The sequence below is a fragment of the Heliconius melpomene genome, chromosome 4 (assembly GCF_056956725.1).
Source record: "Heliconius melpomene rosina isolate 202511_hmr_F chromosome 4, ASM5695672v1, whole genome shotgun sequence".
Classification (NCBI taxonomy): Eukaryota; Metazoa; Arthropoda; class Insecta; order Lepidoptera; family Nymphalidae; genus Heliconius; species Heliconius melpomene.
Window position 1 is genome coordinate 798,123 of NC_140392.1, and position 16,633 is coordinate 814,755.

At 32.8% G+C, this 16,633-nt stretch overlaps 1 protein-coding gene across 2 annotated transcripts in view; it reads right to left on the reverse strand.

The window, feature by feature from the left end:
• Nucleotides 1–16,096, reverse strand: part of LOC146539330 (fibrillin-1-like) — a 48,882-nt gene extending 32,786 nt beyond the window's left edge. For both annotated transcript variants that reach the window (XM_085208089.1, XM_085208088.1), the window contains exon 1: nucleotides 15,938–16,096. The gene's annotated coding sequence lies outside the window, so the exon portion shown is untranslated. The remainder of the gene's footprint in view (nucleotides 1–15,937) is intronic.
• Nucleotides 16,097–16,633: the final 537 nt, after the last annotated feature.

Below are 16,633 nucleotides of genomic sequence, written 5' to 3' on the forward strand. Positions count from 1 at the left end.
GACTCACACACTTTTTTATATTAATCAATTATTAAAATAATAATATTTGTAAATTTGTAAGGAAAGCAAACAGCAAACGCGACGATTGTAGATTCGATTCCCAGTCGCGGCATTGAGTTCCGCCACTCCACACGGAATATTCGAAAAAAATTGCGAAAAGGGGGGAATCTGTCTGAAAATCTGGAAATCTGATCTTATCTAGGTTCCCTCTGCCGCCAGTTATATACGAGATTCATAAGATAGCATGCTCTAAGCACTGAACGAGTCTAACTACAATTAGTATATCCCTGCCTACATATAGTTTAACATGAATGTGAATGAACCTAATCTAACTTATCGGAATATTTATATTTTAGATTGTCATCCCAATTTAGTCAAAATCAAAACAAAGCTTTAGCGCCGTTGATATTTGCCACCTAGTAAATTTTATGATGTTCAATAAAGTGAAAAATAAAGTTAAAATTAAGAAATAAAAATTATTTCAAAGATATAAGGAAATACAATAACAAAATTTAATTTAACCTTAAAAATTAAATTTACCAAATCATCAGGAGAAAACACATTTTTCATCTAAATAAAAAAAAAAACTAAATATTTCTACTAAGCTGGACATCCAAATTGTGAAATACGTAAGCGTCTCCTCGGGTGACTCACTGCCGCCCACCACCACCTTCCTTACTACTGGAGATCGTGCCACGAGGACCGGTAACTGACCTTGGCCATGCCGTATCCCGCAATATATAGGTTAACAAAAAAATTATGTACTGATACCGACTACCTACTACCGAGTCATATTTATAAAGCTATAAAACTTTAAAATAAACTCAGTTGTTGATCGATACGATAACTGGATGTGATGCGAAAACAATCTAAAAAATATTAAAAAATACAGGAAAAACATACAGGAGAGTGGCCAGAGTCAACTGAGAGTTAAATTTTGCGTGATATGTATGCTTTGTCTTTCTTCCAAAGTGAGGAAATGAAGTAATTAATTTCCACGTGTAGGAATCGAACTCACAACTGCGCTAACAATTACACTCAGCTCCACGACAGCCTCAAAATATATAAAGAAAAAATATAGATCAAAAAGCCTATTTTTATTACACATATTTTTAATGAACCACTCAATAAAGATCTGTTCATCCCAACACATCTCGAAAACCGAACGTTATTTGAATAAATAAACACGTATCCTTCATAACAATGAATAGTGTTAAATGAGCTTTCCTGCAACAACTTTAAAGAACAACAATACAATATAGACGTTATACAAATAATCGTACTATAAAATAAAAATAAAATAAATAAATTATTTTATGTTTATAAAGGATAATGTTCTTAAATGAGTAGTATTTTAATGCTATTATTGGTTGCAGTAAGGATATCTTAGAAGGTGTACGCCGCTAGGATACAGTGCAGTGCCGGTGTGGGCAGATACAGTGATTTAGAAGAATTCTTTACACGTGAAGCAATCCCGTCGATGCTCGGTAAAACTATTTGTATGGAATGAAAGCATTGTGCTAATATAAACACTGTTTTATCCTTATTCTTAAGAATTTGACTCCTTTTTTTCTTAATGTCATAATTAACTACGTTATTTGTACTTACTATATGTGTATATACTTAGGTACATACATTGAGTCTGACTACAAGCATGGTAATAGTATATTCGATCCTTGTCTGAAAAGCACAAACCGTTTCGGACGGAAAACGGAGTGTTTTACAGTAAGTACGGCATCAGTTTATTATACCTACAAAGGTATAATAAAGGAAAATATATCTACATATATTTTCCTGTAAATTGAGGCTAAAGTTCAAGTCCACAGTAATATATTATTGTAGCTATATTTAAAAAGTAACATAACTTTAAATTACGTATAACAGGTTTCTAGCGGCATTATATTCGAAATCAATTCATAAGCTTGATTTTTATTTCGTTATTTTTTAAAAGTTAACTCTGTATTCCGCATGTAACAGGAAGGCAGAGAGAGCCTAGTGCTAGGACACTCCGTTCCCCACTTTCTGCCGAATTCTGGAGGCATTGCATGTTGAGTGGCAGTCTCGACTCGAGATATTTCACTTCCTCGAGTGGGGATCGAATCCACAACCAGCCGCATTTACAGTCGCACCCTTGTGCCCCTGCACCACGAGTGGTCTACGTTTTTATTTTTATTTTAATGCATTTCTATTACATATTTTATAAGAAAGCAATTATGGTTCTATACAACTGTAATAAGTATAATGAACATCGAATCGGATTATAACTAAATTATACACGTACTTTTGTTTGTACATATATTATATATTAATATTTTATTTTTTTATTTTATTTAATATTTCCCGTTGTAATTTTTACTGTAACTTTGACTAAATTAAAAAAAAAACAATTATATGATTTTATATTCCTTTTGACTCTTATTTATAAAAGCAAAGCAAACAAAATGAAAATCTTTTTCAGTAATCATTTCGAGGATCCCTAAGTAGTTTGATTTAAGTAGTTTGATCGAACACTGAACGTCAATCTCTCAGTAACAGAAGAGCTTCACTCATGTATAGAATTTATATATAAATATAGATCGTACCATATATGGGTCATAAAAACATAGTGATAAATTGTGCATTACATTATCTCATAGGTCAGTGTTACGAGTATTGTTACTTAAGCGTTTTGCCCTCGTTTTAATATTTTTATATAAATATTAAATGTCACCCACGTTATATAAACGTTCTTTTATATGTACCTAAAATATATTTTTCCCCGTTTCCGTTGGAATTTTGAGATTTCCGAATGTAACAGACCGACAGACCGCACCCCCCACCCGCCCCCTCGCTCATATCTATATTTTAAATAGAAACGTACTAAATCCAATACATTTTATATTTTAGGTTGTAAACGTAAAGTACGGATTTAATTTAAATCAGAATTAATAGTTCATTTAACTTTTATGGCATCCAAAGCTTGTACCTATTAGAATTCTTGTCAGGACGACGCAATGTGTCAACGTTGATTACACAGCGCATACAAAACGCGTCGCCATCGAGCTTCGGCGTCTTTAGATTATTAATTTTAATGGAAGTCTCTAATATCCTTTAGTAACACAAAATATATTTGAATTATAAACTTTGAAACTGTCGTGGTGCAGGTGACTGTAAAATGTGTGTGTGTGTGTGTTCTATTTCTGGGGAATATGGGGAATGTGGGGAAAGTGTGTGGGAAATGAAATATTTAATATTTTCATTTCTTCACTGCGGCAATGAGGCAAAGTGCAGCGCTGAATTCCGCTAATCAATATGCAATGCCTCGAGGATTCAGCGGAAAATGATAAGCGGAACTACATTACCTTCTATTCACGGAATAGACTCTATAATTGCACAGATTGTTAATAAACTGTATATTTGCACAGATTTTTTTTTATTTTATAAACGAAATCGTGTACCGCAAATTATATTTCATAAAATCCAAACATTTCAAGCAATGTCCTGTCATAGACGAACAGCCGTGTATTTAAACGTATAAATATACAAAGCTTCATACAGATTCACGCTAGCTAGGCATCTAGTGTTAAGACACTCCACTCCCCACTTTCCGCCGAATATTTCGAGGCATTGCTTGTTGAGTGGCAGAACTCAACGCCGAGCTTGTTCATTGAAGCCAAGGCTAAGAAATAAAAATATTCGTAAATAATCACCAAAGTCAACAACAAGCTCTACAATTGCTCTTTTCTATATGTAAAATAAAAAAAAACAAAATAACCATAACATAACACACACGACGCTCCACAACAATGAAACAGTTTAAAAACACAACAAAAGTTTAAATGGTCTTAATAAGTGAAGTATGTTAGTTCAGCTCAACAGTTAGAGATGATCGCGGCGCGTCGGCCAGGATGCGTCGGCGCCTTAGATCAATATCTAGTCGGCATGTGCCGCACGAGCACGACGCACAGCGATCCTAATATTTACTAGTAGTTACAGTCATTTATTTAAATTTTTTTTTTTATACTTCATATTATAGAGATTTTGTTTGGTTGACGCGTTCAGGAACTCAGTTTAGATTGGATACTCTAGGTTCCGAGGTTCCCTTTATCTACCCTGTCTATATCTATATGCGAGATACAGCGTGAAGCCAAAAAAACTACATTACATATTTCAATCACTACAAAACTTTCAATGATGACTGTATTAATAAGCGCGTTAAAAATCTTATACAGTCCTTAAAAATATAAGTTAAAAAACAAAGTTTTATCATGAACAAAGCAAAGTATTTCTATATAATAAAAATATATATATATCATATACATACAATAAAAATTCAGCATTTCTAATTTCCCTAAACCATATTCAACCCCGCTGCCCAGAGGGGTATTCATCTGAGCAGGGTACCGACAATGGATCGTCTCCAATTGGCCAGCTATTAACGCACGCTGCGCCCGCCGCATCAATATAGTCGGACGCACAAACAAACAACATCGTCGCGGCCATTATCCTACACTTCCTTACAAATGGATGTCGATCCGTTTTTTATTTTCTATGTATCTATAATATTAATGTTTCATATTGAGGCATCGTTTAGATTTATGTGTGGCACTTAAATGTATTATGTATATTACATGAACTTTAGGTTTACAAATGGTTTAGTTTTTAATAGTAATTGTTTTCTCATGAATTTTGTATATTTATTTAACTTATAAACATAACAGAACTGAAAATATCTTAAAATTAGAAAGGTAGAGGTTTATAAGTTCCATTTCATTCCATTTCGTAAATAAAAGATGTATACAGTGTGTGTTTTTTTGTATTTATACTCCTTTAGGTGTCTACCATTTTAAAATGGCGGACATGGTCGTGGCAAAACGAAAAAACATTTTTATTACAACTATAAATATGACATTAACAACCACAGATTATTTAATATTCAACGTACATCACTAGTAATATATTAAATTGCTTTACCATTATTTTATACAGCTAATATTTACACCGTACGGTCGTTCAAAGTGAGATTTACATACACTGAGTGCCTACTTAATTTGCATACTTTGTTTATACATAATATAAATATTATTTACAAAGGAAGACTCGGCTGCTATTAAACATCTTCTAAATATTTAATTATTTTTGACTAATTAAAAAGCAGTTGAGGATGGAGTGTCTTAACACTAGGTACCGACTGCCTACTCGGCTATATCCGCCTTTTACTTTACAGTTTAGAGGCCAAATAAACATTTCCTTTGGGAAGTTAAAGTTAGTTTTGAAAATAGACAGAACCATGTCCGAACTTCATATTTCAGAAAACACTTCGGGTTTACTATAAATATTATATCAAATAAACATTTAATTTAAGGAAGTTTACTAAGTAAAGTTATCGGCCATACGAAATATAGCAGAGCGAGCTTTCTCAAAGTGACAGCCGCAATTGTGCGTGAGTCATCATGATGCATTCACTCTCCGACCAATTTTTCGAGAAGTTGTTGCTGGAGCTCGAGTAGTAGAAGTAAATTACATATTAAATATAATTTAAAAAAAAACCATAAATACTCTACTCTACTCTATGAAATATTTTTTTAAAAAATCGACTTCAACCGGATCCCATAATTAGAATAGATAACATTGTCAGAGATGGAGCAAATTAAAATGGGAACCAAGCTTTCAAATAAAGAAAGAATCGCCAAAATCGGTTCACCCAGTCAACAGTTCTGAAGTAATAAACATAAAAAAATACAATTTTAATGGATAACCTCCTCCTTTCACAAAAGTGGGTTAAAAAGGACCATTCCCCCTAACATCTAACACAAGCAAGACTCGTATCTGTATCCTCACGCACGATTAATTAACCAGCTCCACTATTATTAATTACCTTCTTTGTACACGCCGGTGTATCATTTATGTTAATATTCCATATTAAACGTTCCCAACAATTTATTGACTTCACTTAACAAAGAAATTCCTTTTATTTAATAAGTTTATTTATGATGCTTTAACCGATTTTATAAATTAATGATTAAGTGTTCATAATTAATAGACGTATTACTATCATTTTCATAAATATATTTCTAGAGGATTGTTTCTTTTTTACTTTTATTTTTAAGTCAATTTTATTAGGGCGACTTGTACTATGTAATAAAATGTAAGAATCTTGGAGTCACTCAATAATTGTCTTATTGTGATTTTTTTTTAAATCTAAGGTAACCTAACTAGCAATACGATGTCATCGAGCTGTCTAATGATGGAATCATGACCTGGAACTATTGAGAGATCATCAGCGAACCACTCGAATTTAGGCCAACAAAATGTTAGTTAGCTCCAAATACACTCTTATAGCACTTAGTATGAGAAAACATGTCATTTACAATATTTGTGATTCAACCAATAGAAAAACCTTATAGATAAATCAAAATTATAATTATCTAATTTTCCAAAGCTATTTTAACGCATTCCGTATGGATAGAAATATAATTAATTGAAATTACTGCAATATAAATTAATTTTTTGTTGACACAATCATTAGAGCTTTTTGCGTTTGCGTTAGTCACAGTCGTTATGCATTTTAATGAAGTGCATGCTTGTTATGTACGTGGATATTGAGAGTGGAGAATATAATCGTAGAGATAAGCCCGCTGCGGCGTAGCGTCTGTCTGTAAACGCGACGGTTGTGGATTCGATTCCCATTCGGGGGAATTTTATGCCTTCAAAAATTGAGTGACGCGTTGAGAACGAAATATCTTAATAGTATGTTAGATTCATCTGGCCTACTTATACATATACATATATATTATAAAAAAATATTATCACATGACATTGTCACGTTACGTGACGTGTAGTCATAGTCATATAAAAAAAAATATTTCATGTTTGCGTTTATTTCCATTAAAGGTAACAGGGCAAAGCGCGGCGTTGAGGTCCATCCCTCAACATGCAATGCGGGAAGTGTCTTAACGGGAACGGAGTTTATTAACCGTAAGTTCCCTCTGCTTACCTTGTTACGAGCGGGATACAGCATGAAGCTATCAAAAAAAGCCTACACTAGCAACAAATAATTTCTAAGCAGTCATCGAACCCTGACGCAGACGGCCAGGCGCCACTGGCGGACGTTTGATATATGATTGATGAATCAATAATCAGTAGATGATCTTTGTTGAAGTAACTTTGTATAAGTTTTGAACCGGCTAACTGTAAAAGGGACTCTAATAAGCTTTACTGAGCTTACCGGCTTTATCCACTTACTTATACTTTATATTTTCTCCAATTAATGTTTTATTTATTATTTTGTATTATTAGTGTTTTAAGAAGTTTTAATTAAATTAGTATGGTCAGTGGCGTAGCTAGGGTATTTGCTGCCCGGTGCGGCTTAGGGGACTTGATGCCCTTTAAAATGGTCTAATGTCTAAAAAAAAACAAAGTGATCGTCGACTTTGATGCCCCTTTCCTTTTGATGCCCGGTGCGGCTTAGGGGACTTGATGCCCTTTAAAATGGTCTAAGGTCTAAAAAAAACAAAGTGATCGTCGACTTTGATGCCCCTTTCCTTTAGATGCCCGGTGCGGCCGCACCGCTCGCACCCCCCTAGCTACGCCACTGAGTATGGTATTGTATTAAATGATATTAAGACGTTCCTGACTGTAACTAATAGTTTTGCAATATTAATTGTATTTGTTAATGTAAGTCTGCCCTTAGGCCTTAAATTAAAAAAAGGAAACTGCACAGTGTTGCTAAATAAATAAGAAGTTAAAAATGGATAGATAAAAAATATATACGGAAATAGATACGATATGGACTTGATGATAAACAATGATGTCGAAAAACAAAAAATATTTTTAGAAAACAACTGCATAGAAATTGGAAAAAAAGCCCAATAGTTTAGTAAAAATAGCAGTCAAGACCCGTTCATATTATATAAGGCTTCTTGAGAAAATTCAATCGAAAAATTTAAAAATAGGTCCCAAATCCTCATGCTCTACATTTCACTTACGCCTGATTAACTGTTAATTGATTGACGTAAGAATCATCAAAATTGCTCACCCGTTTCGTCTCTTCGTCACATAGGAGCATATATATATACATATAAAAACTGACAAACACATTATGCTCCTTTGCATCACGCAGTGGGTTAAAGACGGTGTAACAGGCAGTATTAGTCTAATTTAAAATATTAAAGCGAATTTATAACCAACAGAAAATCTTAAAATTTCAAATCTATTGATGAAGCACGACCTCATTAAGTATAGTTAGTTAGGTAAGTATCATTATAATGATCAATCAAGATGATAGATTAACATATTTAGTCAGTGGAGTAAACACCCGCACGTACGACGACCCCGATTCTCATGTTATTGGGTTACAAAACACTTGTGTATTCAAACTGGGCCTCGAGTCACTATTTATATAATTTTTTTATGTAAAGATAGAAAAATACTGTTAATTGATAGTTGAAGATATTAATAAACAATTTCAAGTTGGTTCCATGGAAGTGGATGATTAAATTAGTTGATATAGCACGGCGTTGATTTCCAGTATTCAACGATATTGTCTCGAAAGCGAGGAACAGATTGTCTTATAACTAGGTTCTGTCTTCGTGCTATGCATGAAAAATCTTGCTTCATCTTCTAAATCTTGCTCAAGCTCTGGAGCAATTATTGTTTTTTTTCATAAATACTAACGATTTATTAATTTTATTATTCACTCAAAAAAAAACTTTGCAATTTAAAAAGCTTATTAATTTAATAAGTTAACATATCTTGAAGTATAAAATCAATAATAAACGTTAATGTAATAAACATAAGACTCAAACAAAGTGTTGAGTTACAAAATGGATTAATCAGGCGTAAGTGAAATGTAGAGCATGAGGATTTAGGCAGTCGGAACAAGTTTCCGGAAGTATGTGTATATGTAAATAGCAAATAAAATATTCATGTCCAAAATGAGATCCGAAGAAATCTTAGGCGTGATTCTGTACTATATATACCTCTTATACAGAAAAAAAGGCTATACGAGTATCGAGTCGAGAGCTCGTATGTTTGATTGAACACATTAATCTTAGAAACTATGCGTTCCAATTGATAGATTCTTTGTTCTGTGATAGATAGTCTATTTACCAAGGAAGGCCCGAAGGCTATAATATTACATCACGTTCACTTATAAAATTATATGTATGTTAACTATAAATAATTGAATAAATTGAAGTTATGATAATAGACTTATACAATTGCTTAAAACACGATTTATTGCCAATCTTTTTCAATTTGTTAATAATTTTAAACTATGAATATTAAGTTGACATCTGCAAACCTAGATTGAGTAAAATAGGCTATCAATTTAACCTATAGCCAAATAAATTGAATTTGATCTAGATGTTTTATCTGAGACTAGGTCCAGCGTTGAATGGTGTCATGGGCAGAACCTAATATCTACCCTTTTATTGTCTAATTCCAGTGAGTATTATAAAGTACAATAATAATAAAAACACTAAATCAAATATTTTTTTATATTATATAAGAATTTCAAATAAAAGAAAACATTTATATTGATTAAAAATATCAGTTACATAAAATTAGAATATAAAACTTAGAAACTATTAAAATATTTTAAATAATAACTTGACGTCACTAAACGAGACAATAGCAAGTCTAACGAACATTATGTTAAGATATCAGAGAAGTTTTATCATGTTTTTTTTTTGTTATTATTGCTACTTTACTCACGATAAGATATTTTTAACTATAATAATAGCACGCTATACTGACATAGGTTAGATACCTACAATATGAACGAGAAGAAATTACTTAATTTTGAGCAGTATTGAGTGTACCGTGTTTTGTATTTACAAGAACTCCCATTTCGGAATGGGGGAACATTTAAATCCAAAATAATTTTACTATAACTATTCGAAATTTAATTCCTGTTGGGGATTCCCAATTTCTACAGTCTTATAGCCATCTTATATCACACTGCATAGAGATATTTTTAAAAATATCAAAGAACTAAATAAGCAAACAATGCGCCGCGTTAAATTCCGCCAATCAACATAGAATGTAGGAAAATGGACAGAAAAGGCAGAAAGGCTATATGCGAGATACAGGGCGAAGCAAAAAAAAACTATTAAAATAAATTAACTTACATTTGTCAATATTCTTATTAACAGCCAAAACACAAAACGTGTAGTATCACGTTAAAAGGAATTTGAAATACAAAGCGACTAGAGCATTGCTCTGATTTAGTTGTAAGGTTTCGGCAATGACGACTGTCTAATATGACCGAATGTAACTGAAATGTAACTTTGGACGATCAGATCTTCATTTTACTTAAATAATAAATATATTAACTATTTCTTAGTTAAAAAATAACTAGATTTTGTTAATCTTATATGTTTACATCATTTTTAGTTAAAATTATATTAGGTGTCGTGTCCACTATCATAAAAGAGTTTATGATAGCACTCCAAAAACTTAATAAATATAAAAATAACTTTATTTAGGAAATATAACGGAATAGGAATTTGACTTTAAAGGGTAAGAAGTATGGAAAAAAGATCATTTGAATTCCATGCAGAATAGCTTCCATTGTGTCATTGTATAAAACAAGCAGCGAGACAAAGTATTAAAACTTGAAATATGAAAGAGAAAGTAATTGAAATTTCTTTAACAAAAATCTAACTAATAACACATTGACAACGACATATCGTATCGCACGTAGTGAAGGCGCACTAAGCTCGCTCACGTCCAAAACTATCGATTGTACATAAAAACGAGTGTAGCCGGCACTAATTGATGACTTGTTATAATATAGATTACTTACTCTACACTGTTACGCCATATTTGCATATTCGCGTATTATATTACATGGTTAGACAAAATAGCAAATGTCCAGAGATCGTGTGGAGGGCAAAGTTCAATTTGAAATATTTTATAGTAAAACTATTTAATAGGGCCGTTTAGTAGTAAACGTGACGGTTGTGAGTTCGATTCCTACTCGGAGGAATGAATTATTTTTATTTTCTCTCTCTGGTAAAATATATATTCGTCAGTCAACACACTATGTCTCGAAAACAGGAGGAAAATGAGGAATGGAGGGTCTTATCTCTAGGTTCCCTCTGCCTTTCTTACTATACGTGAAGTGAATTATACAATTATCCGCTACAATTCAAGCAAAAAATTTTATGTAATTTTTAATTTTGTACACATTCTGTTCTTTATATACTATGCTATTCATGTATCAATGAGCAAAATATATTATTTAGTAAAATATTAAAAACTGACAAAGTTTTGGATGCACATAGATACAGGGAGACTCACATTTTGCTAAATTTGTAATTTATGCATAATCTATACTTTTTATTAATATTATAAAGCTTAAGAGTTTATCTACTTTGAATTCCAAATTAAAAAAATATTTTCATGTTTAATAGTCCATTCATAAAGGCTAATAGGCTTCACTATATATAATACGTATTGCGTCACGTTAACCATTTCAGAGCAGAGAAGGAAAAAATAACATAAAATTACAAAAATGACCTCAAATCAATATTATAAAAACAAAAGCCTTCTATTACCAACTACCCTAATAATTTAATAGGCGTGTTAAATCAAATCAAATGCGAGGTATCGCATAACACAAGGAGGACTGTGCGATACAGAGACCTCTTGATAGTCGATCAGAACGCACGCGGAAACGGTGGTGCTGGTGTAATGTGCCGAGACGAAACTATCCTATCAAGGAATGTTCATAGAAGTTATTAGGTTACATCCCAATACATGTTTAATTAAAGGCATTAAAATAATAATTACCTTATATTAGTATTCTACTCACTCATATAAACACTTGATTATTTCTAGTTCCTTACTCTGATAGCGAGACAAAGCGCGGTGTTTAGTTGGGTCGTTTCGAAAATTGGGTGATGTGTGGAGACTGTGCTCTGAGGTAATCAGGTTTCTTCTGCCTACCTTCTATATTATGGAGGACATAATGTGAAGCTAAAAAAACTTTAAGAAAATATTTACTATGAGGCTTATATAATATCAAAACAATTTATCATTAAAACAATATTTCAAGAGTGATCTGCTTATCCCAACACCATTTTAAAGATGAATCGACTAATGGATTTTAAACAGACCTAAATAGACTAATAATGATCACACTACAACCTTGGTTCAATTCTAAATCTTATCACAAATCGGTAAATTGAGCCTAAATTACAGGTATATAAAGACCATATTACTAATATACATAAATCAATAATTAAAATCAAAACCTGCCAAATTATGTTACCTAACAATAGACAATGTATGGAGAAGCCATAAATCATTTTATTCATACATATTCAAAACGTTACCTACAAAGACATATAAACCCTAGAATTATGGGCCGTGTGTCAAAATTGGCAGCGTTTATACGAGACCCTATTGTAGGAGAGTCGGTAAAATGTTGAATACAATGACAAATTAACTCATAGCAAGCGGGCCAATGACAACAGCACCATTAATGTCGTAGGCAGAGAGCAGCAGGTTAAAGAAGTTACAACTAATATTATTGTCGTTTTAGATTGTATTTCTACATATATTATAATTATGCTAAATATGGACCCTACAGGTAGAGGGACCTCGGTTATCCTTCGAAAACACTTATCAATTATACTAGGTCACGTAAAAATCAAGAGGATTTCGCGGGAGGCATCTATGAAGAGATAAATGCAGTGGACGATAGATACAATTATGCATAGAGCGTAGCGTTGGGCACTCTATTCTCTGGCTACCCTGCTAGGGATAAAGCGGGAGAGATAAAAAAAAATAACTTTTCTTTTAATTTACCATTCGGTAAACTTAATTAGCTGGAGCTTTGTGAGCTTCCACACGAAGCGAGCATGATTCACCGCGATAATGAGCCGACTAATACAGGAAACAGATATACAAGTACATAAATAATTATAAAAATTAGACTAGATAATATTGAAAATATTATAAATGGACGGCTAGTTACTAACTCGACTTAGTAATATATTTTTTTTAGCTTCGCTGATGATGTGTTGAGTAACGAAACTTAATTCAGAAGAATCGAATCTCATCGAATGGCCATCGCTTTCGCAGTCATATAGTCTATTTTAATTATCCCACAATACTGGTCCTTTGTTTTTAGTGTTATAGAGATATGTATATTACAGTTAGTCCTGCTAAATTGTATGAAATTATTGTAATTATTTTGCAGAGGAGGTTAAGTTCATTTTAAGTCTTGAAAGAGAGCCTAGATAGTATTATAAGTATAACTATATCAAAATCTAAAATTGCAAGCGAAAAACAAGCGGAAAATAGTGCGATAGGTAGTGGTAAGTGGTGTCACTAACAGTGTTTCCTCTGGAACCTGTTGTAAAATGATATTTAAACCTAGTCATTAAACAGATACATAACTATCAATTTATAATAAACAAAAATAAACCTCCGTACAAGGAGATTAGAACAGTATCCAGTAACACATTGCAATTATCTAAGTAAACTAAAGTCTCTGCAACTTATAAGTTAATAATAAAGATTTCAAAGATAGTAAGTAACCGGAGAGGACAATACCGGTATTATGTTAAAATGTAGGTACTTACAATATGTCACAGACGGTCATGGCGGCTATAAAATCACACAAAACTAATCGTTAAGCAGTAATAACGTAACACATAAACGTTTTATCACCCTTTTATTTCTTATACAATATTTATGCAAGTCCTCATAAGTTAGGTATATCTTCAATTTGAATTTATTTATCTTTTGCTATTTATGCATGGTATGTTTTTTTAGCCTCACGTTGTATACTGCACATAGCAGTGGCAAAAGGATCCTAGTGTTTAGACACTCCGTTTCCCACTTTACATCGAATACTCGAGGCACTATGTGTTGAGTGGTGGAACTCAACACAAAGCACATAGCAACCAGTACTTAAAATCACCCTCGGAAGGTAAATATTTTCTTCGTATTTTTGCTCACCAGAGGGTATTGTCACTCAAAATACTATGAAGTGAAGTGAAACGTAGTGATTAACGGTATCTTTCACTGGGTTTCACTAGGTTTCCTTGCTCCCAGAATAAAATTCATTTATCTATAGATAAAAGATATACAAAAACATATGAATAAAAATGTAAAACATATTAGCTACAACTTTTATTTGCTAAGCACCGTTTCTTACTCGTACAGTGCTCTACTTCAGGCGACATGACGTCTTAGCTTGTTTAATTTGTAAGATAAATTGGCACACCAGCACGCATTTTACGGTTTCAAATCTACATTTTTATTGTTTTCCGGCTTAAAAAATATTTTTTTACTAGGATTTCGTCTCAAGAATTCGAGATTACATAAGCGGTTTTAACATATGTTTTCAATCTTTACATATCTCTTGCATTTTGTATGGTAAGCTGAGAAAACTATTCGTCTATGTGTTGTCCATCAATCAGTCATCGGTAATACAAGACTTTAGATTTGTAACCAATTTCGAGGTCGGCTTAAGGGCTAAATTATTTGTATATATTTAATGTTCAGTGTAATCACCACAGTCTGGACACTCTGACAAGTAGCGTAGAGACTAGTGGCAAATTATTCCTTTTTGTTAGCGTCACGCTGCATCCCGCGCACTGATTCTAATTAAGCCAAGTATAGAAATAATATCAAATTTCAGTTACATTTGTGATGAAACGGAGTTATCTAAGGTTTTTATTAAAAATATTTTTTATAATTTGTGACGATGCCTTATAGTTAATTTTAAATTGTTGAGGCTCGGGTGTCAAATACAAGCGCGGCGTTGAGTTCCACCTGTCAACACGCAAATGCCTCCATAATTCGGCGGAAATTGGGGAACGGAGTGTCTTAGCACTAGGCCTCTGTCTACCCAACTATGTGCGGAAAAAAATAAATGTAGAAGGGAGAAGGTTGGTGTTTGGCACAGTGATTGTTTTAGGAGAAATTATTAGATACAAATCAAACATGTAATTTCTTAAAAGGCGTAAAATGAACTAAACTCTCCCCTGCAAAATAATTCCAATAATTTCATACAATTTAGCAGGACTAACTGAAATATACATATCTCTATATGTACGAGTATATGACACTAAAAACAAAGGTCCAGTATTGTATGAGATTCCCACACAGTTGAATTTAGTAACGGACGCGATACGATTGCGCAAATCACTGTTCCTACACCGATAACAGCAACCCTGGCCCTATTACTGAGGATGTAGCTGCGAATTGTTAAATCATAGATAGCAAATTTAATTGTTAAAACGAAAAATAATTAATTTTACTTTAATTATATGTAAAAAAAAATACATATTTGTAAATATTTTTGAAGATTTATTAAAGTTACCACAGTTTGTAACAAAAACTAAAAAACTAAGAAGCATAAGTATTTTATAAAAACATTATTATCAGGGGTAAAAAAAAAATTAAGAAAAATATGTCAACAGAATGGAAACCAAGTTAAAACAAAGTAAATTTTATAAAGTAATAAATAAGCGTTCAGCGTGACATAAAGAGCGCTGACAAAAGCGCGAAGTATAAAGGGGCGGGTGGGACTTTTACACGAGCTTTCAAATTAAATTATTTCTCTCGTATTCAGTTACGAGCCTCCCGGAGGGTCGCAGTGCCGTGAAAATAATGTATTTACACCTGGCTACACCTGGCTTTTATATCTAAGTGAACCACAATTTAATTAAAATTTTAATTCAGGCTTAAATAAAAAAAACTTTTAATATTCAATATGTTATATAACATTATGACTTACTACATAAAATAAGCTTCACGATATAAAACAGAAGCGAGCAGTTTAATCATAACAAACACATCTTTAATTGCGATCCGCCGCGATTGCAGCTTCCAAACAAATCAATAAATGTCAAAAAGTTATATCAGAAATGGTGTAATAAAATGTATATGAATTATAAATATATAATTTTCATTTGAACATTACGTAACCTACCTATTCGTAGCTATAATGGGCGGTCGAGCGCCCGGGGTCCGCTAATTTATTATCCTTTAATATTTTATCACAATTACCATGCCACTGGTGAACACGATCGCGACACGTGCGTCCCCGACGGCGGCGCACTACCAACTGACTGAAATCGCGAGCTTTATCAATGGGCGCACGATGCGCACGCGCACGTATGCTCCATACAGAGTTGTCCAAGCTGAGGTCCGATGCTCTGATATAGAAATATTTTCCTTATCATAAGGTTTACAAAACATTTTTTTTATATATGTACATTACATAATAATTAATCTTAAACATGTGAATTTGTGATAATTATGTATACGAATGTAAGTGTATATATATCGTAACCAAAAAAATTATATAATAGGCGATATACATATCCATTTCGGAATGATTTCCCTTAAATAGCTGAAAACACCGCGTTCAAGGGCATTATTGGAGGCCCTTGACGGCCTACCAAGTACTTGGTATTCCCTGCTCTACCACTTAGATGTTTGCTTCCGTTACGTTATTAGTGCTCTTTACCTAATGTTTGTTTATTACTGCGATCAAGTGGGCGCTCCTATTATATATTTGTATCAATATCTGCCTGAAACTATACGATTGTTGAAATATTTCTCTATGAAAAATCTATCAAAATTTTATAACCACCAAATCAGTCAATCCATCAACAATATGTGA